This window comes from Calidris pugnax, unplaced genomic scaffold (assembly GCF_001431845.1).
Source record: "Calidris pugnax isolate Ruff unplaced genomic scaffold, ASM143184v1 scaffold188, whole genome shotgun sequence".
In the NCBI taxonomy this organism is placed as follows: Eukaryota; Metazoa; Chordata; class Aves; order Charadriiformes; family Scolopacidae; genus Calidris; species Calidris pugnax.
The window spans coordinates 9,002,950-9,029,782 of NW_015091257.1; the positions used below are offsets into that span (position 1 = coordinate 9,002,950).

The 26,833-nt window shown below is 40.2% G+C and overlaps 1 protein-coding gene across 1 annotated transcript in view; it reads left to right on the forward strand.

Annotated features, from left to right (window-relative positions):
- Positions 1-1,199: 1,199 nt before the first annotated feature.
- The window catches only part of TBL1X (transducin (beta)-like 1X-linked), a 145,080-nt gene continuing 119,446 nt past the window's right edge, over positions 1,200-26,833 (forward strand). The window contains exon 1 of the mRNA XM_014960319.1: positions 1,200-1,277. The gene's annotated coding sequence lies outside the window, so the exon portion shown is untranslated. The remainder of the gene's footprint in view (positions 1,278-26,833) is intronic.

The following is a 26,833-nucleotide window of genomic DNA, read 5'->3' on the forward strand; positions in this document are numbered from 1 at the left end:
CATATATTTATCCTGGGAAAATCTGGGTGCATGATGTGCAAAGAAAACTGAAATGCTGGGAAGCATAGTTACAGTCAGTTTTTTAATTTCTGTTGGCTTTGGGTAAAATTTTCTTTGAAAAACTGTACCTTGCTTACTTTTCCAATTATGTATTTAATTACATGATGCAGAAGATGAAAAATAATTTTCTTTTGTTCTGATGTAATTTTAATTATATTTTAGGGAAATTAATTCATCTTTGTTTTCTTTCTAATCTGGTTATACTCTGACCATGGTCAAAAGTAAGACTGCAACTACTATTTAGAATCATGGAAATGTCTAGGTTGGAAGGGACCTTTAAGATCATCTAGTCCAACCATCAACCTAACTTTGATAAACAAACAAACAAAAAAACCCCAAACAAACCCACATCACTAAACCATGTCACTAAAATGTCACATTTAGAGAGACTAGGTTCAGTTGTTGTGTCGTATCAAATGCATTGCTTTTCTACTCTGTTATTGTTAGATGGGCTGCTCTAAATGACATGGTCTAATTCTGGAAAATTTGAATATGTGCAGGTGGACTTTTGTGTCGGCAAAGCCACACTTATTTAATTGGAGCTCCATATGTCTGCAAAAATTGATTCCATATGGTTGAATATGTTTCTTTAATTCATAGTAGTGCCAGAAGAAAGCAGAATGGCTTTATTTTTTGAGCTCCTCCTTAACTAAGTGACACTGCACCTGTACACAAACCTTCTCTCACTTTTTAAAGTGGTAATTGAATATGTAGGATTTTCTTGTTTTAAGGTGGCTTAAATCTGTGGCTAACAAAGCCTTAACTGTGTTGCTGTCTGTTTGTACTCCTAAAAACAAGTGATGAAATATACCTAAATCTTGCAATCCCACATTATAGAAGGTTGAATTTACATGAGGATTCTCACAGAAAACTCTTTCACTTAAGGTTGTGCTGAGTCTACAGAACATTTATATATATATATAGAACTGGTCAAATAAAACCTAGTCTTTTTGCAGGGGGAAAAAAAGCTTTGAGTTCACTTTTGGTTAAGCAATTTGATGGGAAATAATTCTTTTATAAAAGCTGGATATCTGAATTTTTGACTTACTGACAATTTGGGGCTATAAGAATTGATATAATTAAGAGATGAACTTATGAGGAGTTATGTAAATTGTTTTTTTTCTTTGTTTTTTATTGTACGCAGGTACCTAAGGATAAAACTGGCCTGAAGGGAAAATCTGGGGGAAACTGGGGAGCTTGACTGTTCTTGCACCTGAGTAAGTGAATGTTTAGCTGGAAATCAGCTTTACAGAATGTTAAAACTGTTAAATGTTTTTCAGCATTTCTGTGCCTAATTGCAATCTGTAACTTGAGACAGTACCTTGGCTTTTGAATTGAAGAAGATTAGAAGTACTAGAGCTGGTTAAAGGGAATGTTGTATAGAGCCTTCTGTGCTTTGCCTTAGGTTTGATTTTTATTGCTACCCTTGAAGCTTCTATAAAACTAAACATAGATTATAGGCAGGATTTCTCGGTATTTTGTTGTTTGCCTTTTCAGTTAATTATCTTGAGACTAATTTCTGAGTTTGAATAACCTCTCTGTTTCTTGAAGTTAAACTCGGTCTTGGTGCTTTGTGATCATAATAAGGCACTGAGATTCAGCAGGACTGAAGTCATAAGAAGAGGTCAGGTTAAGCATGACATCATCGGAGGATGAGGGCTCAGATGACAACCTCGTGGTGGCCTAGTATGGTTGTCTTGGAAAGGGCTCATTTCATGTTGAGACAAAAGCTATTGTCTTGGTTGGGTTTGCTTCCGTTGAAATAGTTGGATTATCTTCCACTAAAACAGGGCAAGGACAGCTTTTCTTCATCAGCTTTGACAAGGCATGTGGCAGACATTCCTAGGCATCTGAAGGTCCCCAGCCAGTCCCAAACCCAAACACAGGTTTCTGAAAAGGCAGGAAAAATATTTTTCAGTTACCCACCTAGCTTCCTTTCTTGTCAGGCCAAGCATTATTCTGGTTACAACAATTATTTTACATGTCTAAAAGATACTTTGTTGTATTATTTAACGTATTTATTTATTCATACTTATTCATATATGAAAAGCATGCAATATTAATTAGCAGATAAGTATAGTATAGCCTGAAACTTCTTTCTACTGGTAACATATTTTTAATAATGGGCAAGTTAATTGAGTTTTCTGAAACAATTGCCAGAGCTGGAGCCTTTCTTCCTGCTGGCATTTATCATGCCAGAAGAATTATGTTTAGTTTTGGAAGGCTTCAGTAAGTTGAATATCCTTACTGGTATCTACATGCAATTTTACAAACTCTGCTTATCAGCTGAGAGGCTCTCGATTTAATCTGGTCTGAACTTGTTATCAGTGCATTTTATTCCAAATCTGTGCTGTGATTTAATCATATTCTAGTACTGAATGCATGAATTTATAAATTGATATCTGTCACGTCACTGTGTAAAACAGTATATGTCATTTTTCTGTAGTATTTACTGTGTTTATCTCTTTGTGACAGGGCAGTAGAAAAAAAAGTCTCTCATTGTTTTTGATATTAAAGAGAATTAAGTATGTAACAAAAATATACCAGCCTTTGTGAACTATACCCACATAAGACTTTTAATTCATTCAGAAGTGCACTGTGGCATCATTTGCCATTATCATTCTTTGATTTGTAAGTTAGGTGGTGAATCACAAATAGTGCCTGAGACTGTATTTAAAGTAACTGGTTGCTTTCCTGTGCATTTGTAGTTCTCAGTGAAGTTCTGGTTTCTGCAAATACTGTGCCTTGTCGTGCTTGCAGTCATTGTGCGTGGTTTTAGGAATTAGGTCTGTGGACTACTGAACAGGTGTAAGGTTTATTAAAGGAGAGAAGTTCAGTATTCTTAAATGATAATGGCATGTTTTGAAATCAAAATTGGCTCAACAGCTCTATTTTAAATCCAGCAAGGACCTTTGAGAGAGGTTTTTGCCTTGTTTCTTTTAACTTCTATACTAACATGCGGCAAATGTTTTCATTTATTTCCTGTGTTATCAGTCCCACTCTGCATTATTTTAGTCTATTGCTTTTGACAGTGATGAAAGACAGGTATTTCCTGACCTTTTGTATTTTGGGTGCTACATGAGCTCAGCTGTTCTCTTCGAGAATATTTTCTTCCCCTGTCTTCTTCCCCTTTCCTCTTCTGGAAGGCAGCACTAGAAATTCTAGGTGCAATTGCAGTCTTTTTGGAATTGTGGCTTAAATTTTGTGCTCATGTACATGAGATGGGAGCTTAGCCATACAAAAGAAAGGTGGCCATTCTGCTGGCTTTGTAGGTGTAGTGACTTATGCCTTGACAAAGATTCCATGTCAACGTAATGTTACTTTTTACTTGAAAATTGTCTTTAATTGTTGTTAGAGGAAGGTGGAAGTTAAGCACTATTGAACTAAGAGCTGGGAATAATCCAATTAAATTGTGTAGTCTATTCCTTTATGAATATAGGATTGATCTCTAATTTAGGTGTTTTATCCAGTTTATTATTTGCCAGTTACTGTAGTTACTGCATCACCTGCAGATTTTCTCGTTCAGACTTGAAATTGCGTGCCCTGGGGCAAGATTTTCTTAGTGAAGCATAGAAATGAACTGGCCATGGTTTGGAGAGCATCTTGCGTGTAGCAGTTCTTGTGCCTGGTGCTCTGGAAAGATGGATGGGTTTGTACAAATCTGCATCTGGGTTTGAAACAAGATAAAATGCATCCATGATGCAACCCTCTGTGTACTGTATTATGTTCTTTTTCAGGGATTGGTAGGTAAGAGTCCTTACTGTATTTAGTGGCTGAAGCAACTGATGCTGTTGCTACAGCCTGTTGATGCTCTAGGATGAAGCTCTTCAACTTCTTTTTGAAGTTAATGTCAGGGAGATTGTTGTTATTTCTGTAAATCATATTGTACAGTTTCTGACAGTTTTTAAAGATATCATATGCTCTGTTGTTCATAGTCTATAAGTCTCTGGGGATTTAAAACTCTCTAAAGTACCTCTCTCACAGAGATCAATTAAGTTTCTAATTAGAGTTGTATCAACTTAGCAAATACTGAAATCCTAAAAAAGGTAATGTTCAATAGGATAATTCTAGAAGGTTTTTTTAATTTTATGAGAAATTTTTGATTGAGGATTTTTCATTTTTTATATTTTTGAGAGGGGTTCTTTGTTGTTCAGAAATTGGCATTTGAGTAATGGAAAGCTTTAGTAGCTGAAATTTTAATAAAAAGAAACCAAACATTTATATAAACTATTTTATTTGTTAAAATAGCTTGTTCTCAGACGGCTAACAAAACTGTAGTTGCAACCCTACCCCCCACATTTTCTGTCGCAGAATCACATGGGGTTGGAAGGGACCTCTGGCGATCATCTAGTCCAACCCCCTGCCAAAGCAGGTCCACCTACAGCAGGTTACACAGGAACTTGTCCGGGTGGGTTTTGAATGTCTCCAGAGAAGGAGACTCCACCATTCTCCGGGCAGCCTGTTCCAGTGCTCTGCCACCCTCAAAGTGAAGAAGTTCCTCCTTGTATTTAGGTGGAACTTCATATATTGAAGTTTGTGCCCATTTCTTCTTGTCCTGTCCCTGGGCAGACAGAAAAAAGACCGTCCCCATCCTCTTGACACCCTCCCTTTAAGTATTTATAAGCATTGATTGGATCCCCCCTCGACCTTCTCTTCTCTAGACTAAAAAGACCCAAGTCCCTCAGCCTCTCCTCCTGAGGGAGGTGCTCCAGGCCCCTAATCATTTTTATAGCCCTTTGCTGTACCCTCTCCAGCAGTTCCCTGTCCTTCTTGAACTGGAGAGCCCAAAACTGGACACAGCTGTCTTTGAAAGACAACTTATTTTGATCAGACTGAAAATGTTGATGAAATTATATCTCCTTGTTTTGCCTGAAGCCAAGTGACACAGCATTTCATTGGTGTTTGGAAAGGTGTATATCACTAAATTTGAAAGGTACTGAAGTCCTGTGGTTGGCCTCAGCATTAAAATATATAGACACTTCTGCTTTATGAGGCTGTAAACCGGCTAATTCATCACTAGTGGGGATCTGGAGGTAGACACGGGCTTTTAGAGAACAATATGTTATATTACAAATTCCTTTGGAGGGGGAGTGTTTGTTTTTAGGGATTCCTGGAGAGTGGAAGCCTATGACGGTGGTATTGTGCATGTAATAAATCATGTACTTTGCCTAGGGTTTTGGGGTTGGTTTTTTTTTTTCTTTTTTTTTGTTTTTCTTAAAGGTCTAAGACCACTCAAACATTCTGTCATAATGAGAATAACAAGTAGTATCCTCTCTGCAAACACAGAAGGGAGGGGGGAAGCAATGATTTTTTTTTTTTTTTTTTAAGTGTAATGTTCTCACTATCTATCTAAATAAATGATAGTGTGTTGTACAACTGACGTGAACAGCAGTGCAGCTGTGTTGCTCTTGTCTGCCCAAACAACAAGAAATGAGAAGGAAAGAGGGGATGACGAGGGGAATATGTGTCGGAGATGGGCATTGTGATGTGAATGAATTGATGCTGTGGTTTTATTGGGGGTGGGGCAGACTCATTACGGGAGGCTTCATCTGTTTGCTGCTCTTCGATATTTAGAAAGCATCTTTAGTGATCCTTTTTTGCAAACCAGCTCATGCAGTAACTGGCAAAACAGAAGCAATTAGTGGTGTAATCTCAAAGGGAATCTCGAGCTTCACTTTGAGTGCAATGATTAAATCCACTAAAATGATAACCATTGCTGCCAAGAACTCCTGTAATTGGTCACTAATGTATTTTGTTGTAGCAGTCGATAACCACTGGATTTCATGCATGTAATTAGTAATGCATACACGTTTGGTCAGTAAAATTGAAAATCCTAATAACCAAGGCTAGAGGGGGTGGGAAGGAACGCAGAGCTGGAGAACTGAAATAGTGCTCTGTTGATAGTACCTAACTAGAACTGTATGCTTCAATAAAACAAGTGTCCTACTGTGCTGGAATACAAATGGGCTGTCTGTGGCAGGATATAGCAAAGACGTTTGGCAGAGAGGGATTTGAAAGCTTCTGGCATAATGTAATTGAATTGGCCATTTCTTTAAAGATACAGCAAATTGTTTGCTGCAGCATTCATCATCATAAGGAAGGTCAGACAGCTTGCCAAACATATGATATTCATAATAAAAAGTAAAACGGTGACGCTTGTATTTAAACACAAATCATGTTATCGTGTTTGTAAAAACTGTGGAAATGAATGGGAATGTTTTTGGTGGTGCTGAGGCATTAGTAATCTAAGTAAGACTGTAATTCAAGAGGGGGAAAGCTTAGAGTCGGGGAAAAGACCCCCAAGGGAATTCAGCTAGTGAGCAACATATGATCCCCCTGGCTTGAGAGGGTAGTAGGTCTTTTGGCAGGAGTATTGCTGACTCTCTCTTCTGATCACTTAAGGGAAGATAAGCTTGTATGATCCCATTTTTTCCTTCTTAAGAAAACAAAGGGGAAAATACAAAAGAAGAAGGACCTAAGGAAGTCTGTAAAAAGACAAAATCTAAACTGAAGTGTTGCTGGGTTTTGTTAGTCAGTTACACTGTGGCAGAATAAGATGATGCAACAACCTGTAGGATATCTGAAATGTAATGAGAAATGCTCAGTATTGGTACACTGGGAAACCCCTCTCGACTCACATCCAGAACGCTGAACATAAATTGCATGATGACAGGGGCTTTGGGCCACACAGTGATGCCTCTGCAAATGAGTAGCTGTTAGCTTTTAGGTTCTAACACATTCAGGAGACTGGCATTTTGATTTCTTGCACCGCTGCACCACTGATAGGGTTGGAAATGGGAATCAAAATAATTAGATTGGATATATAGATCCCAGCAAACCAGCCAAGAAAGCGGCTGGGCTGGGGAAGGCTGCTCTGAATTCTAAAATGTGCCAGCACTTTTTTTATGAGAGGGTGAGGACGGAAGGAGTAAACTAGAGTGCAGATGCTCTCCATTTATATTCAAAGCATGTAATAAAATAATTGAATATATGCTTCCTCCTATTAAAGCCTGTTAAAATCAGTAATAAAGTACATTAGCGTTATATTAAAAAGGGAGCACAAATTTTCAGGTAATATATCTTAGTTACAGCATGCACAGTGTACAGATAGGCAGACTGGGAAGTGGTCTTTTACATCATCTGAGGCATTCCTCCTTGCTGATACAGGACTGTTCCCATCACTGCATTTTCTGTTATTTTGTCCAGCAGTAGCTTTTCAGGATTCCCTCTGGCAGTTTTTTTTTCACAGGCCAACAGTTGTTCCCCTCCAAAAAGCCTTCCCTGCTAGTCACTCAATATTTTTCCATTGAAAAAAAAAAAAAAAAGAAAAATGAATCTTTCCATTTACCCCTTCTTCAGTTTCCATACCTGACAGAAAATGTCTTCCTTTTTCTGCTATGCAGATTCCTACTTTAGATATTTGTAAACTATTACCCCACTTTCTCTTTGCCCCACTTTGGCATTTCTCATCTGTACAAATTTCTCTCTTGGTCTTTACTCAAAAGTCAGTTCTTAAAAGTTTTGCTTTTTGGAGACTCCTCTTCATTTAACCAGGAGATTCAGGAGTCCAGGTCCTCCTAAATTTATAGAGGATATATGTTTTTTCTGCTAGCATGTTTTCTGATGCTTTTCTTTTTTTTAAATTTTACTACGTAGCTTGCCTGCCCATGCTATCTCCTACTTCATTTATGGCTCAGTGCAGTTTTTTCTGTCGTTTCCTTTGTTCCTTATTACTAAATTTTTTTAGTGCCAAGTTAGTTATAGCTTGCATTCTCCCAAGTAGTATCTCTTTGTTACTTTCCCTTTGTATTTCTGTTTCCTTTTCATTGCATTAAATCCCAAGTTCTTGTCTCTACAACTTCTAATCTATCTAGTCAATGTTAATCATCGGTCCAAAATAGCTGAGTGGTTTGTGTGCACATCTGCGATGAGGAAAGCAGTGGATGCAGCATCTCTTGTGCTTTAAAGCCAGATGTAGAGGGCTGTATCTCTGCTAATAGTATACAATCCTAACACATGCTTAAGTATTTTCCTGCTTTTGCAGAAGCCTGTCCTGCGTCCTGTCCCTAGAACACTGGCTGAACTTGTAAGCAAATCCAGCAGTTACTGGCTCCAGTTGTAGTCACTGGAAAGAGCTAGGTCAAGCTGTTTCTGAACATCCTTGTTCTGAACTAAACATCAGCATTTTAGTCCCGTTCCCCTACTCCGGATCTCCAGGTGATTTCAGATATTAGTTTTCTTATTGTGCTCTTCAGTTCATTATTTCACATTATACTATTTAATTGTAAATATAGTGAGAAGGAATAGCAAGGTGATGTCTTTTGTTTTGGTCTCTGCAACCCTGTAATATCTAAAGCTCCTTCAGAGGCTTGTTATTCAGAAGTTGTCATTTGTTTATCTTGAGGTGCACTGTGGCCATACCCTACAGATTGCACATAAATCTACCATTCAGTGATATGATGTTTTGATGTAGGATTGCAAAACTAACAAATAAAAAGTGTGTTTACTGTCCATATGAAATGGATGATAGGGAGGTGCAGTACTCGTAACTGAAGCTCAAAGTGTCTGGACATACTTGGGAGAGAGTTTGGGACTTCCGGAGGAGCTCATCTTTCTGGTAGGAAACTGATAAAATCCAACGTGTTTTGTCAAACAGAGACTGAAATTGTGAGTTGGTCATCTTCTGGTAATAGGTGTGTGAAGATTCATAACATGAGAAGGCTCTTTTGTTTGGTAGTTATGGAAATAAAAAGATGCGTTGGAAATAAGCTAAAGGGAGAATTCAAACAGGAGACCGATTTTGTTTCCCTGAGTCTTCATAGCTATGGTAAAGCTGGAAAATAGTTGAAATTGAGATGAGAAATTGTCCTTCCGCTGAAATTTTTATATCCTGTTCCAATGAATTTCTAAAATACAGATTTCTTTCAATATTTCAAAATTACGTGTAATGCAAGAATTGCATGTTTGAGTTTCAAAACTTGTGTTATTGAGGAAACCCAGTTAGATAATGTACTGGTCTCTTTGTGTCGTCGTGCTTATGAAGGTCTTCAGTTGAGGTTAGGGCTTTCATACACTCCGATTACTTAGCTGAGACCATGGTCACATATTTCTGGAGTGCAGTTGCAACACAGTAGCTACTGTGCAAGAAACAGAAGAACTAGTTCAGTTATTTGTCCTGCTCCAAAATTTGCCTTCATGATGCCTTCTGCTCAGTGCTGCTGTTCTGACAGATAAAACATACAGCCCAGTTAGGAGCCCAGTGAGGCTGATGAATGTTCAAAGTTTGCTTTAATGCTTGGCACTGATGTTTTATATAGAGAACTCAAAAAAAAAAAAAAGTTATTTTCTTTTTAATAATTTTTTTCCTTGACCTTTATCTGCAGTGAAATTGGCTCAGAGTATCACAGACGGTCTAAATGCAACACTCTATTTATGGCAATATATAGAAGAACAAGTGGGGTTTGGGAGAAAAAAAGAAGTGAAAGCATCTTAGCTTTTTTAGATAAATAACTTGCTGAAGGTGAATGAATGCAAATACCACTGTCTTGAACAAAGAGATCAAATTAAATACCTTGCGCGGATTCCATAATGCCTGTCTAAGAGCACTGCAACACTTGATCCCCCATATTTTGACTACTACATTCAGTCAACAGTATAGTAGTGTATTTTACACAGGCTGTAAAAACAAGGCAGTGTGTTACACAGGTAATATTTTCCATACCTGTTAGAGTGTTAAATGCTATTAAATATTTCCCATTCCAATGTATAAATAACCTTTTATGATATGAATTCTAGGTAATGGAAGCACCTTACATATTTCAGCACCACAGTATAGCATTTGTTTTGCTTAGGAGACCTGCAGATGGCTTTAATCTTCTATTTTAAGTTATTAAAATCACATGATATAAACAGCAGGATGTGCCATATAGCTAACTTGATTGTGCTGTAACTCAGAACAAACTGGGCTGTTTCTTCCTTGTCAGGAAGACTTTCTGTGCTTTTTGTTATCTTAGCCTTGGTTATTGGAACCATGTTTTCCTTCTTCTACAATAATCTTCAGAACGAATTACGTTCAGTTCACTAACAGTGCACATGATATGGGATGACATCTTTTGCTGTACAACAAATGAACTCAGCTCTTCATTATTTTGTGTTGACTTTGCTTTTGAAGGCCATCTGAAAATGGGTAAAAGAATATTCAAATTAATTTGCTTTTTCTGATCTCTTACGCAACACTTAGAAACACAGTGAGTGGTGTCCTCTTGTGAGATCGCATACAAGCAAGGAAATTTTTAGATTCTTTCTAAATGGGTGGAGGAGTTTCATTTGCATACAAACGTAGCTGTAAAGAGATGCATATAGTTTGTTATTTAAAAAAATTAATATTGTGGCTGTGTAGGACTCAGTTTTACCAAAGGAAAAAAACAGTGGAAAACTGTTTATGTATGTTTGAAACAAACCCCATTATTATTATGTGATCTTAGGGGAATGTGTTTTTGAAACTTCCTTTGTTACTGTTGCAAGTTTTTTAGACTTTCAAAGCATTAGCTCTTATATTAATAATACCCTTCTACCCATGTATTTTTTTGGAAGAATTAGGCTTGTTCAGGAAATGATAAGTGACAGCACTGATATCTTAGCTCCCTACCTTGGGAAGTGCTTCCCTTATTTTCCTTTTCCATGCCCCTCTCCAGGAACAAAAGCAATACAAAAATGCAGATGTTGAAAGGCACGAAAATGTGTTTAAAGTATTTTCCTTCTGTCTTGGAACAATGATTGCTGACAGCAGAAGGCTTGCTTGCTTGTTAAAATTAGATTTGAATCATCAGTGTAATAGCAGTGGGAAATTGTAGGATGGAAGGGTGCCAGGAAGCCTATCTATATCTGCCCTTTCAGTACGCGGTAAGGTGGGCCCTGGATGACTTGAGCTGGCTCCTCAGTTGAGCAAGCTTGCCCTATATGACAAGGACTGCTTTAAGCATCTTTAAAACAAAATACTTTGTACCTAGGCAAAGGCCATTTAGATGAGTTACCGAGAAGAAGACAGAAGCAGAGCAATGTAAGATGGCTGTTACAACTTAGGCTTCTCAAGTGAGTGTTTCTTATTGGTTCCTTACATCACATTTAATTGGGCCCAAGCTCGTTACCTCTCACCATTTTCCTGGACTATGACAAAAAAAAAATCTGTGCTTTGGGGCTTGGTTTATTGGATTTTATGCTTGTAAAAACACTGCAAAGTTTTCATGAGCTAGCTGTGAGTAAAATAGAGGACGATGCCTGCTCTGAAGCTGCATCAGAGTCGGCATCATTTCGGCTTACTCTGTTTCTCCTCAGCTGTTTTAAGGCAGTCCAGTACCCAGTTACTTCCTTGATATAGTTATTATCCATTGGCTTTGCAGTAACCCAATCTATGGAAGACAGTGACTTCTCTGTGCACCTTAAAACTATTCACAGAAATGGTTGTAATTCTGCTGATGCAGAATGCAGCTGCCCATTTAAATCTCTCTTTCTTACAGAGGGGCTGGTTATGTCTCTGCTGTGTACTGGCTTCTATTTAATTTCTGGTGCAGTTTTTCCACTATTTCCATAAGCAGCTTGGTTCCTGATTACTTCAGGGAGTGCTTTGCATGATATAATGGTAATTGATATCAGCTGAAGTGCTAAAGCTACCAATCCCCTAATTTAAATTAGTGCCAGTCAGAGATGGGAGAGCCGAAAGCAGGATTGTGCATGGGAGAGGTCTCTGCTTTTGGAAATGATTTCGTTTGCTCTCATAACAGAGTAAGAATTTTCTGTCCTTTAGGTCATGCGGTTATTCTTGTCCTGGGTGGCAAAGTTGAATCAAAGTAGTTGTGAAGGGACGATCAAGAAGGAATTTTAGTTTAAGTGTTTAATGATGTTTAGTGCATTACTGTTCTCTTCATCAGTGCTATGAATGCAATCAGACATATTTTAAAATAAATCTACATAAATAACTGGCTTATAATAATGCAGCATTGGTTTATATCTTTTTATATCATTTGTTTACATCTATTCCATTTAACACTCTCTCTCTTGTATGTATGTATGTATCCATCTATCTGTATGTATCTGGAGTTTATATATATAATGTTTATTTATTTTATGGAGACATAAGCAGTTCTACAGCTGGACTGTATTGTTTATAGGTATTATTTAACTGTTGGCAAATATTTGGAAGGCATGGGACCACCATAGTTTCATAAAACTGATATAGCAAACTTGATTGTACCCAAGAGGAAAATTGAAAGTGTTGCCTGAGCATGAAAGACCTCCTTGAGTTGACCTTCTTGTGTGTTCAGCTTATAGACTACAGTCCATACTCCTGCATGTGAACCAACTGGAACAACGGTGGGTTATGTGGAAGATTTTGCTGGAAGTTACTGATGTATTTGTATTTGAAAAAATGGAAGGGCATTGATCTAGTTGTTTTCCCTAAAGTCCTTACAGGCCTGATAGAATGATGTACTGTCAGGTAGGCTTCAGGTCACCCAGATGACAACGGTTTGCACAGCACCACTGGTAGCTTGTTCTGCTCTACAAGATGTTTCTAGAAACGCAACTCAAGTTTTCTTTTCTGTACTTTGAGTCCATTATTTCTGGTTGTATCTTTGCTGATTAATCTAATTGCTTGTCTTCTTTGTGATATCCTGTGCGGTATTTGTAGACAGTTGTTTGCCACGTTTCTCGAGACAAGGTCAAGAGCCATTCCTTTAAATAGCCCAGATACTTGTGTTATGTAGAGCCTTTTTTAAAGTGTTTTTCCAATTTGTCTTGTCTATAAAAGTGTGTAAGTCAAACCTAGAATATTAAGGTTTTTACGGCCTTAACTACTTACATTCTAGTTCAATTCAGTGCATTGTGATATTGCATATACTCTTAATCATACTGTTAGCCAGTATTATCTTTAAACATATTCCATGTCCCCTGGGTGTCTACCTACCATCTGTTACTTTATCCCATTAGATTTCCACCAGATTTCCCGTTTTCTCTCCAGCATACTGTGCTGAAAAACCCCTCCTTATAGTTTTCCTTATTGATCTCTCAGTTTAGTCTTAATTACACAGTTAATCAGATTATGGTGACTTTTTCTATTTCTCCCATTCCTGTGCTTTTCAGTTTCACCAAAAGCATATACCCTGCGCTTATTTCCTTCGTTTCTGCACACAGATATTTATGTGCATGCAGGATGAGTATACAAGATTATTCTAAATGCTGTTTTCTGTTCCATTTGCTTTGCGTGGTGGGTATAAAGACTTATGTGGGGCCCAATTCTTCACACCTTCAGCAGCCTCTCAGCCTCTGCTTCCTCTTGTGGGCCAATGGAGTACTAGAATAGAATCGTAGAATCATTTTGGTTGGAAGAGACCTCTAAGATCATCAAGTCCAACTGTTAACCTAGCACTGCCAAGTCCAGCACTAAAGCGTGTCCCTGAACACAACATCTACATGTCTTTTAAATATCTCCAGGGATGGTGACTCAACCACTTTCCTGGGCAGCCTGTTCCAAAACCTTGACAACCCTTTCAGCAAAGAATTTTTTCCTAAGATCCAATCTAAACCTCCCCTGGTGCAACTTGAGGCCATTTCCTCTTCATAAGACTTGTGCTCCAGACCCCTCATCCCACTCTTCATAGTTGACCCAAGCCAATTCAAATGCAGCAGCTCCAGAAGGGCCTGTCCTGCCCTCCCTCTCCTTCTCCTTGCCCTGTGCTCCTGCTCCCTGGGTGTTGTTGGCTCTGTTGTTGCGCAGCCACGTAGTGCTGAAAAATGGCTTTATTTGCAAGGTGAGCTTCCAGCCAGACCAATTCCGACCAGCCTCTGTCCCTGACACATGGCAACAGTGTAGGGTCTTAAATAAGCTTAGCATGGCTATTAATACACAATGCTGAGTCACTGCTGAAAATGCTTTACTTTGCAGTGTACCTTTTTAAAGCAAACCATTGCCAGATCTGGTCTGGCTTGGACAGGCTATAAATCGCCGTCCCGGGCCACTGGGTGACAAGTGGCTCGGCCGTTTGTGTGGGGAGGCATGGTTAGGCACGCATGGAGAGTTACCTCAGCAGGTGTCTGCAGCCATGCTGCCCTGCCTGAGCATCACCACCCAAATAAAAACCTGGGGAAATACTCTCCAGGCAGGGAGAGATGCTTTCTGTTTTCTTTAAAACCTGTGAGAAATTTAGTATTCTGGGAAGACGTGTGAGAATTCTTTACAAACACTGGCTGTCTTATCACCAGATGACTGATGATATCAAATTCTCTCGTGATGTTGTTGTGTTATAGAAATACCACAGCAGGCTGGAGCTCAGACCTGGTGGTAGTTCCAAACAACTGAGAGAGCATCTCTACTGTTTGCTGACATTAACCAACATTCCTGCATTGGGGACCATTGTTTAATAGGGAAGGAAGGGGCTCTTTCATTCACTGCTCATTTTTTTTATTGCTGGACAAAAGCTTGCCTGATAAAACAGCGTGTTTTCATGGCTAATGAGCTCAGCCAGTCCTTGGTTTCTGTCCATGTACTACAGGAATTAAACCGTATGGAATATTACTGTGGAATATTTAGGTTCATTTATAAATACAAAGATTCATGTGTACAAATTGGCTTCAGTCTTAATTGATTTAGAATACTGGATTAGACAACACAGCTGAGCCAATGTAACTCTTGCTGCTGCTGAGAGAGGTAGTTCGGCCCTCGCTTTTGTCTTCCCTCCCTTCTGGCCATATGGTGCTCGTCTGACTCCTCACTCCACTGCTGAACTCCTTCCTTCCTTGCTGGAAGAGATCAAGCCATTTTGTTTGGTTCTGTGGTGTAAAACAGGTGTGAGGAGCTTTGCGCTTCCCTTCTGGAAAATGCGTTTCAGCACGAGGGTTGCAGTTCTAGTGAGAAAACCTCCAGTGCCAAGGAGTACGAGCTAGATCATCATGGGTTCATTTTTACTTCTGTTTTGATCAAGAAAAGGGGTCGTCTGGCTTTACATGTATGTTCTGTGATGTATTTTTAGATGTTACCACCTGCACATGATATAATAGTACTGTGGCACAAAAAAAAAAAAAAAAGAATGGCATTTCTCACACAGATGGCATGATTGATAGGGCTGTGGGTTTACATACTTTGCATTTTAGTGGAGTGAGGAGACTTTCTACTCTTAAACTTACACTATCCCGCGTTGCAAAATTAAAGATGTTAAAAAACGCCTGGGTGCATGTATACTTGGCAGAAAACCAGAACTTATGACTTCACCCAGTAAAAATCAGTGGTCACAGAATGAGAGTGTTTTTCACCAGTGAATCATGTAGAACGTGGGTACGTTTCAGTAGTTTTGGTGACCAATGAGGGTATCGTTTTTGAATACGGGTGCTCTACTTGTGTTTATTCAGACTTTCTGTCTTACTGGGCTTCTGCAAAGCTAGTGAGAGTCACCTCTGGTGTACTGCTATCCTTTACATTGGAAAGCATGGTGTAAAGTAATGTAGTAACTTTGGAAAACAGTTGCAGCATTTACAGCATTAGGAATGCCGGGTTGGGTACCATCTTGATTTAACGACGGCCTTTGCAAGCATGTGTGAAAGTGCAAATGCAAAGGTTGCAGGGGCGACTCCAACCTTGCTGGAGCTGGAGCAGACACTAGGCCAAGAAATGTCCTTGTTGGTGGTGTCCAAGTTGTACTGCTGCTGCCGTGTGCCCGGCGCAGGAGCGGTGGTGGGTGGAGGTGGGAGCTGCCCGGAGCCTGGGGGAGCAATCAGAAGGGAGAGGCCAGAGGAGGATCGTGCCTGTGGCTGGAGGAAGCAAGGCAGAGATGCCTTTGGTTTTGACAGCTTGGGTGTGCTTTTCTCATACTTAGGGTCTCCACAGTCTTAACAGCATTTTCATTTATGTGTCATCTTCTTGGCTGTTATGCTGTTTTCTGTGGAGAAAGGAAACTTACTAGGTTTCTAAAACCTAGTAAGTGTGCTAAACTAGATGCTAAAAACACTAAAAGCAGTCCTAGTTTTGGGATTCATGGCCGTTGGCACTGTGTGACAAAAATCTTCTAAAGCTGACCGAAAAAAGTACCTTAGGTTGCGGAATCACAGAATCATAGAATTGTCTAGGCTGGAAGGGACCTCCAAAGGTCATCTAGTCCAACCTCCCCGCAGTCAGCAGGGACCCCCCCAACTAGACCAGGTTGCCCAGGGCCTCGTCGAGCCTCACCTTGAATATCTCCAGGGATGGGGCCTCAACCACCTCCCTGGGCAACCTGTTCCAGTGCTCCACCACCCTCACAGTAAAGAACTTTCTCCTAATCTCCAATCTAAATCTGTTCCCCTCCAGTTTAAAGCCATTGCCCCTCGTCCTATCACTGCAGGCCTTTGTAAACAGGCTCTCCCCAGCCTTCCTGTAGGCCCCCTTCAGGTACTGGAAGGCCGCCGTTAGGTCTCCCTAGAGCCTCCTCTTCTTCAGGCTGAACAACCCCAGCTCCCTCAGCCTGTACTGCTGTCTCTTGTGGACCAGCTACTGGAAAGAGATGTCCAAGTTGGGTGTAATGAGTTAAAGGTGGCCTTGCACCAGCAGAACCGAGCCAGGTTTGGTCTTGTTTTGAGGGACCCTCTGTGTGTCGAACTGAGCCTGAGGCGCTGGGGACTTCTGTGGCTTCAGGCAATCACCTTCTGTTTGTGCACTCTCCAGGTGGAGAAGGAGCCCGGCGCCGCACGCTCACGCCAGCCAAGCAGAAGCCAACAGCGGTGGCCACAGCGGGGGACATGTGTCCCCTCAACGCTTGGGCTTCCTTCAGGCCTGGCTGGGTGAACTGGGAGAGCTGCCTGCAGGCTGGGGGCTGGCTCCAGCTCGACTTTGTGTTGAAATGGAGAGCCAGGGCTGGGCGGGCAGCAGGTGTGGGGTAGTTGGGGACTTTAGCAGCCGGTTTTTACTCGTCTCTGCTGATGAAACCAAAGTAGGATTTTTTTTTTCCCCCAGCGGCTTTGAGCATATCTAAGTCTGAACACGTTTTACATGGGACTGAAAAGGCAACCCCCTGCGCCCAGGGCTCCTTGCTGCCAAATTTCAAAACACTGCTGCAAACCAGGGTTGTTTACGAAAATGACGAGAATGAGGTTTGTAATAGAAAACAGACGTAAGCATAAGTGTAGGTGTTACAGCATCTTGCTTTACATGTGGGGACAGACTTATATTCTCAAGCAACTAGCGATTTTGAATATCCATATCTGTACACTGTAAAGAGTGGGGTTGCTTAGTGGTTTTGACAGTCTGATCCCCTACAAATTATTTGAGACAGATTACTTACGTATGAGAGAGGTTACCTACAGCCATGTTGCTTACAAAAATTATGTCATGTGTGTATGTGCATACAGGTGCACATGTATACATGTGTCTGTGTCTGCCAACTGCACATTAAAGTAACTTTCTTCCCATACTGACCCCAAGGTTTAGAGGCATTTTTCACACCATGCACGAGGCAGTATCTCAGACCCACAGGTTCTGCAAAAGCGCAGTATTTTCTAACAGCGGCGGTTAATTTTTGGAAACGCAGGACCGCGAGGAATCAGCATGACTTGGAGGGTCCGTGAGGTTTGGCAGGGATGGATGAACGGCAGGGTCAGCAGCTGGGGTCAGGCAGGTGCTGCTGGCCATGCTGGGGGATGTGTTTGCATCCCGGCCTCCCCGTCCCAGCCTCCCCCGGCCCCATCTGCGCCCTGACTCATAGCGAGCGCCTACAGAAATGGCTGTGGTTGTACCTGCTTGTGGGTGATGGGTTGTTTTTCCCCTCCGATCGCTGCAGGCACGGAAGAGAACAGCAGCTTATCAAGCGCTTCAATCTGGTTTGCTGAGTGTAACAGCTTATGAGAAAATGGCTGCCTTGTTTTCCAGAGCTGTCCCAGGGATGACCATGCAAGAGAAAATGAGGATCTGAGCATGAGAAATCGCTCAGCAGTTTCCCGGGCCATTTAGCATTTATAAATACACTGTGAAGGATCCTTTTTCTTTCCAGGTAGCTGCCTGACTCGAGCCCTTGCAGATTTGCCATACAGCACTATTACTCTGGTGGGAAGGAACCACTCCGAACCCACATCAGTGCTCCTCTGGAACCCTTCCGAGATAGGGGTGTGTGCCTATGTGCCTGCCTCTATATAACCATATTTATGCATATATATCTACAAGGTGAGATTTTAGGCTTGAAGTTTGTCTTCTAAGGTGCTGGAACTGTAATCACTCGCTTTTTAGTGATGCTATTAATGAAGTGTTCTTCTCTAGGGTATTTAGTGCTTCTAAAAATTTCTTTCTTAATTTTCTCACCTTTTGAGTGACATAGCATTGCATTATAAGCAGACATTATGTGATGTGAAATAGGAATGCATATAACCGTTACATTGAACAATCTCTCGGCCAAGAAGGTTTTAATATTAATGCAGAAGTGATCTGCACAAAACAATAACCCACTGAATAACCCACTACAAAATTCTCTGCTATTCAAGTGCATTATCCCATTATTAAGTGGGATAATAAAAGCAATTTTTAGCAAATTGTACTAGCTTTTTGCAGCAGTTTGTTTCCTTCCATTCTTCAAATGATCTCAATGCTTTAATGAATTAATTCTCTCAATACCCTGTTGAAAAAGGCAGAAATTGTACAAGGAATTCTAAACTCCAGGAGACGAAGGAAGTAACTTACTTGGAATACTGTGGGAAGTCATTTAAAAAGAGTGATTATCTCCTTTGGCATTTGGACCTTTAATGTAAACGACTGTCTCATAAACTCTGGTAGATTTAGCGTGGTGGTTTAAGATGTGACAGTTATCTGTTGTACTCATCTGCTGGGCTTAATCCTTCATCGACTGCTGAAGCCAATGTGAACTAGCCCGTGAGCTCCCGTGGAAGCCCTGTGGCCCTGGGCTCATGGAACCCCCTCTGCCTGGTAGGTCCTGCAGGGGGGCTCTCCAGTCTGAAACTACCAGAGCTCTTAACAGCCAGGCTCCTAATCATCCACATCTGTTTACAGTCATAAGAGAGAGGAAGAAAGAAAAGAGTAGAAAAAAGCCACCCAAACAAACAAACCCAAACAGAGCCATGCACGTTGCCTTTAACTGTGGGCTTCCCTACCAGCTTCCAAGAGGTGTTTCAAAAGTGTTGTTTTCAAGTAACTACTAACAATATCAATATTGTGGCACTGGTACACGTTGGTTTCTGAGGGCCCATTTCTTCTCTTGAATAGGCTTTTCCTCTTCTTTCCTGACATTTCTTTAACACAATAGTGCAATAAGCCTTTTCTGCAGGACCAATGTTGCTTTTGAGCATAATCACAACCTAGGCAGTCCAAATCAGTTGAAGGCAAAATGTAGCGTGCTCCCTTCATTTTGTAGTGAACAAAGCTGGAGAGAGACATGTTTTGGCTTCTTTTTTCTCAGTTAAATATAGCACCGTGAAACCTATGCTAGAGCACCTCTGAGTGTATGGATGGGTTGGAAACACACAAGGGTGCCCACGTAGCCGATTCCCTCTTCAGAGGTCGGCTGCGCTGCTTCAGTCTCACTGCAAGTCCAGGGAAAATGCTTCAGAGAGATCACTGCAGCTGTGCCAATATCAAACAGAAGATGTGTTCTTGTGAATCAAACCCTCACTGTGTTTCCTTTGTATTTTCTAGAGCTGTCCAGATGACCTTGTTTTGTATTGGGGGGAAAAAAAAGGCTTTTTCAAGGAACTACACATTCAAATTGTGTGTGTATCAAAGGAACAGGAGGGATACTATTTGTAGGAGGTATTACAGTCTGCTTCACCTGTATTCTTCTGCCACTGTCATTTCTTTTTTAACAACTGGAGCAGAGGAGTCTGAAAATGGAACTGGAAAGAAAACCGCAGGTTTTGTTGTGAAAAGCCCTTTGGAAAGAATACCTGTTTGGTACTGCTGTGCCAGCATGGAAGCTGGCAGAGCTGCTCCTTCCCTCTGAGCAAGGCTCCTCTGCAGTGCTTTTTTGGAGCAGGCTTGTTACCCGGCTGCCTGCTTTCATTATGTCCCTTGTTTTGGATGGGTCCCACAAGGTCTGCGACAACATGAATTCGGGCAGAGTGCGGCAGTCTGATCAGGTGACCCGAAGAGGTATCCGCTTTAAAACAAAGAAGAACAAATTATTGCATTGAAAATGCTGAGCAATGTTTGTTTGTTGGCTGTAACAGCCCTGCACAGTGTGGGGTTTTGTACAGGAGCCCAAGTTAGCATGGTTAGCAAAACAGTGCAGCTTCTTTAGGGCATTGCTTTACCTGGGCCAGTTTTACTTTACTACAGGAGAAAATAAGTAACGTGGAGCATAGGGTGTCTTGCAGTACTTAAACTAGTATTGAGTGTCTCCTTCGCAGCATGTCTTGGTGATGCATGCATTGTTTTGTTACCCTTCTCATCTACCAGATCACGTCCATCCCATAGCTCTGATTTTATTCTTACATTTTAACTTCTAGGGACAAGAGTCATCCTGTCTCTTTTTTTCACCTGGATTTTTCGAGATTTTAATACAATCTTGCATGGAAGACTCATGGTTAGGATTCCTCGGCAGCAGCTTAATACAAATAACAATACATTATTATTGATCAAGGCTTCCTGTCTCCTGTTATGTCTTAAAAATGGCTGGCTGGATTGGATGCTTCTGAACTTTATACTGAGATTCACTGGCTTGTAATTCTGAAGAGAAGAATAAATAATTCAGATGAGGCTAAGAGTTTTTGTTTGTCTTTTAAAAAAATGTTCCAACGAAGTGGTTTGAGCATTAGGCCCACCTAATGCAATTCCAAATATTTTAAAAATAGAAAACTTACGAGATAATGTTATTGATGTTCTGTCTTGCCAAGTAAATATTTCAATGGACTAATAACGTGGAGCTGCTTTGGAGGGATCTCTGCTGGCATTTTTGTTACACAATGTGAATGCTAGGCTGCTGATGTTAGGCCCTGAACCTGACCTACTGTAAAATGTTTACAATTTTGCATTCTCTGTGTTCTAAAAATGGAGCAGCTTTCACAGTCTTTTATTCTCTTATAACTTCTCCCTTTCCACACAATCAAACCCAGAAATCAGCTGCTTGCTTTACTGGGCTGACATGCACGCTGCTTTATTTTTCAATTTCATCAGTAATAGGCTTTTCCCAGATTGTAATGGTGCTCCATTGACATAATGATGTTACTCCTTATTCACACCAAAAATCTAGTGAAGTCTCTCTATAGATTTCACAGTCTTTACAGTGGGATTATGGAAATGAATAAAATGATTCAGATTAATAGCTTTAATTTCTCAGCACTTTATTCTGCATTTTCTTGAAATAGAATATACATTTACAATACTACTTTAGGATGTACTGAGTCTCCCTGTCTCTTATATACCCCCTCTGGCTTCTGTGTTAGCTGGGCTTTGAAGTGGTAGTATACTGCATGCATTCTGGCTTCTGTTGAGGGAGGGGAAGAGAAAAATAAAATTCTCTTCAGGATTTTTAAACCCTCATCAAGAGTATAGTATTACTGTATCTTCAGTAATACTGAAAGTCAGGATGCCTTTGCATGCTCACCTGAATACAAAACACATATGTATAAATTGCAAGGATTTGTTGAAAAACGTACCTGTGAGCACAATGTTGAAACCCCTCATGGGGAAGGAAACGTCACTGTCATCTCTCCCTGCATTTCATTGTCCTCTTGCCTGCATTTGGCACCACTTTTGGGGATCGGCAGCGGGTGTTTAAATGAGGGAGTCTGAAGCATCCGCAGAGGACCAAAAGTCATGAGGATGTTGACAGCTCCAACACAGAGTAGAACTTGTCTTAGCTAATATTCTCTCACAAATGGTTTTTCCCACTAATGTTACCAAGTAAATTTCATAGCGATGCTCATGTGTACACAGGGCTACGGGAGGCCTAAGCAGTCTGCAAATGCATTTTCTTTTATTTCAAGTAGCTCTTTTATTTCAAGAACTCCCGAGACGGAGCTTGCTTTCAAGTTTGAACTCTACTGTCTTTAAAATGATGGGAAAAAGCCCCAACAAAATTGCAAAGCACGTGTGGTTTGGTTTGGTTTTCTCTCTTTTTTTGGTTATGGGATTTTCAGTTACTCTTCATTTTGTTTGCCCGTGTGTTGAATTCTTCAGTCTAGCTTTTGAGACTGACAGCACATCCCCAACCTTGTGTTGCTGCCGTGTTTTGCAGTTCAGTTCGCTATCTCCTTTCTGTCTTGGTCTACACCACAGGGCTCTGCTGACGAGGAGTAGACTGGAAAGAGAGGAAAGGGCTGTCCGCAGGGCTAGGAAAAGTGCCAGCAGAGGCCCCATCTGCCAAACTGTGGGTGCTTTTGTTATTGTACCTAGTGCCGTTTGGGAAGATGGTGGGTTCTTGGCAGTGAAGATCATATGCATGGCATCTCCGCTAGGCCAAGAGGTGCTTTCTAGTGGAGGCTGGTCCTCAGATCTGAAAGTCAGACCTACTTTAGAAAGTCTGGCTACTAGATTTTAAGCTGAAGTGGATATGTTATTCTGTTTGCCAGCAAAGTACTGTCTGGCTTCCATCGTTTGCTTTGGTGGGAGCTACTTTGCACTGCTGGTATCAGTCCAAGGCTAAAGGTTATTAACACCTTCTGGCCCCAGCAGTGTATCCACATTAGCATTGTGCTATTAGCAGCAGGTAGTTGAAGGCTTTTTGACTTGTATGGTTGCGGTTTCAGACAGGATTAGGCTTTATTATATTGTTTGTGTACAAGTACAAGAAGTTTTATTTCAAAAGGCAGCATAAATCTAAGTAAAGGAGGCCACTTCTATTGTAAGCTACTCAGGGTATTTTATTAATGTATACGCTTAGGAGAGGTTTTGTTTGTTTGTTGGTACTTCTGTGTAGCCCTGAACCTGTGAGAAATAAAGCTGAATTGCATTTTTTCTGGAGCAAAGAGTTTTAAACTAAGGACACTTATGGAAGTTACCATGGGCCAACAAGTTATTTCATGTCGAGGAAAGAGTGCTAAGTTATTTTGTGCTACGTTTTATGTGCCATGAGCTCAGAATATCTGCATAGATAAACCTTTCTATTCCTACAAGTAGTAAGTTATAGGATGTCAATGGAACATAAGTTACTAAGCCTTAAAATGTGGTTCTGCCACATTCCAGTTTAGGGAGTCATGCTGCAGTCAGTGATAATCACAACTGTACTCGTGCACAAAAGGTAAAGAATATACATTTTCCCATTTGCGACAGGGAGCGGAATACAATATTTTATTATGGATGTTCCAAGGGAAGGTATCTTCCTGACTTTCTGATAGAGTTGGCAGTTAAAAAGTTGTTTTTATCCGTAAATTGGACAAATTTGATCTGGAAGTAGCAAAACACAGAAAGTGTAGAGCACAATAATGTTGTCACTAGAATCAGTTTTCACATTAAGATTCAGAGACCTGGATTTGGACCTTAAATTCACCAGTGAAAATCTGGAATAGCTTAATCTGTAATTTGTTTGATTCTCTCCAGACATACTTTGCTGGAACTGTGTGCAGCCTCAGCCAACCCACTCCAGGCTAAATTGTTCACCTGTTTGTTCACCTATGCACGCGTTCATCTACTCACCCACTGACACAATTTCCTATGAACCCAAAAGACAGGGGCACTTTTTATAAAAACATGGAAATCTTGAAATTCATAATTTCTGACAGCCATGACAAATAAGCAGCCATATCCATTACCAGTCCCCAGAGTTATCTAGTATCCTTTCTTTATGTAATTTCTTACAGTATTTTTTTTTAAAATCAATTTTCTTTTTACTTGTTATTTATTATTCATAGCATTAATAAGAGTTCACTATTTGGCTTTTATTTTCATTGGTGTCTTGGATATTTTAACAGAGTGACTGTGCTTGGTTTGTTTCCTTGCTGTGGATGTTTTTGTGCTTTTTTCACTATATGTTTTCCAGTTTTATCATCTGGAAATATTATTGAAGATATTATATACCTTTTCTTCATCCAAAGACATGGTGCATCTGTTGACCTTCAGGGCATATTGCCGGGGCCATCTGGTTTTCAAGGGAAGTGGGGGTCGACAAGGAATGGGGAAGGATTTAAGGCAGGAGGAGATATTAGGTTACTTATTTATTATTTGATTAAGGTTTTGTTTTGTCGAGGGAGAAGACTGATTGGTACTTTCTTACAGTGTTTGACTTTCTGCAGCCTTTGTTTTTTCTTGGGTGGGTTTGTTGTTTTTTTTTATGCTATTGTTGTTTTGAAGTGGTGCTGGGCTGGGGGAGGTCTGTGTGCGTGTGCTTCTGTGTATCCAAATAAACAAAACAATGTGGCCCCAAACTGCCCTTGTTGTCCATTAATACCAGGATTAAATAACATTGTTTTGGATGCTGTTCCTAGACTGTGTTCATCTCTCAGTTGGGAGAAAATGTAAGTGGGCAGTGAAGAATCAGCAGGACAAGGTACCAACCCCGTTTGAATCTGGGAAAGTTCACATCCAGAACACGTTTGTGTTCTGGAAAAACGCTTTTCCCTCAGTTTTTCAGAAAGAACCTGATAGTCTATTTTTGGTGAATTCTTAGCACATGTATAGGAGATACCATGTCATTTCTGCTCTTATCTTTCCAGAGTAAAGGAATCTGACATGCGTGTGCAGGTCTCACTGGGGGCTAGAGGCAGAGCAGGAAAAAAAGGAATGTCATCTTCCCCGTTTCCAGTACAGCCACAGCAATTGCTGTTCAGTGGTTTTGATGCATAGTTTAACATTTAAACCTTCACTTTCTTTTACTTTTCTTTTTTCTCAAATGCCATTAAGAAACCATTAGTTGGCAATGCAGGGTATAAATTGTTAATTTCCTTTGTTTTGTCAATGTATGTCATATATCATACCATGAAATATAGTGCATAAAAAGCTTTGATTTTTCTATGCTAAAAGCTGTTACAATTCAGTTAACTAAAGCCTTATACATGAACTGAAAATATGGCACACAGTTTTTTAGAAGGAGAAAGAAAAGTTCTTCTGAGTAAATTTACAGGATAAAGTTTGTGTTTCAGCCGAAAACAAAAAACAGCTTGGGTGTAAGAGAAAAGTTTAAACTCAAGTTATAAATAATGTTCTCTATTTTAACAAAGAGCTAATTTAAATTAAAGCAGAACTTCCCACATCAAATTATTGTATCTTCATATGTGTAAGTTCTTAGTGATCTGTTTAAAACCCAGAATGACCATCCCTGGAGGAGGTGGGGATGGGGTGGGTGTATAGGGTTAATTCTAGGGAAAGTTTTCATCCCAGTGCTTCTCCTTATGTGTGATCTTCCATAACCGACCCCTTGAAAAACAAAATCTCCCCCTAGTCCAACAGCTCCTGCCCACATGCACATCTTGTGATAACCTGTAGTAAACCAAGTGGCTGGGTTACAATTATGAGAATACGACAATCTCATCGTATGCTCCTGTACTTAATAATGCCCACACCACTTATTAAATACTCAATTTATTGTCAGTCTTCTCAAGGGATTTACTTCTTCGTCTTGGCCACTGTATTTTTAGGAGGATGTAAGCCAGTTGAGTACTACACTATCCTTACAAATAGACCAGAGCGTATGGAGAGGAAAGAGTAGAAGAAACAGTGCACCTTTGTAATGCTTAGTCAGTTCTGCCTGAATTTGAAGTACACAAATAGGGGGGTGGGAAAAAACCCTAACTTCTGTGAGGAAAGAGAAAACTCAGTAACCACATTAGGAAAGTTTGCTTTATCAATTGTGATTTCTTGGGGTATTTCATCTTTATTTTAAGTGTTTTTTTCAGTCTGATGTGTCGTTCCAATCTTGCTCCTATGCCTTTTCTCCACTTTCTTTTAAATAATCTGTAAATTTGAGAGTGAGGCAAAAGGGTTTTTAGAAGCGTGGTGCATATGGTAAAAGCTTGCTTTGATGTTTTCCTTGTAACCCAATAAAAGCATTGCAGAGGTTTACCTAAGGAAAACTCTCTGACTGTGACCTGTCTCACTTTTTTTTTTTTTCTTCCTTTTTTTGGAGGAGGGTTTAACTAATCTTGATTTTGTTAGCTATTGTGAAACAGCAGAGAATAAAAAGTTAGCAGGCTATTGTCTTTGCCCTGGGATTTCCGATGTCCGTGATCAAAAGCCTTTCTCACAAAGCCACACATGGGTTTGCAGAAATTCCACCCAGGGCTCATAGCTGCCCGAGTTAGAAAGCTTTCAAGACTGTGTAGCTTTTCTTAGGAAAACATGTTAAAACATAAAACATCTGTCAGAAGAGCCCTTTGTTTGGAAAGCTTCTTGAAGCACACCTTGGAATTTCCTTCCTTGGTGGTAGTGGGGTTGTGCGGTAAACATGAAATAACCAGGAGTGGTGTCACCTGGGTTCAGCATCTGAGGGGGATGTGGAGGTGTTGGAGAAATCAGGCTTTCAAAGGGTTTCATTGTGCCATAAAACATCATCTGAATACACTCTGATATAATTACAGTTTTTGCTTTTTTTTAACAACATACAGTAAAATCAGACACAATAAGAACATGAACAAACAAGGAAACATGTTGTGTTCAGGAGAGCATACAGTACAAAAAGATTGACACAAAATTTTACTTTACAAAACCAAAAGCCCATACTCTAGATTAATTTGTTCAGCTCTTATTCTTTGGATTAGATCCTCACATTCTTTGTATTTTAATGTGCTGAGTTCCTATGTATTGCTTTTTTATTCATGCAAAAATGCTTATGGAATTGTAAATTAAATTATTTTCTGGCTCAGACATCAACTAGATCGTTAA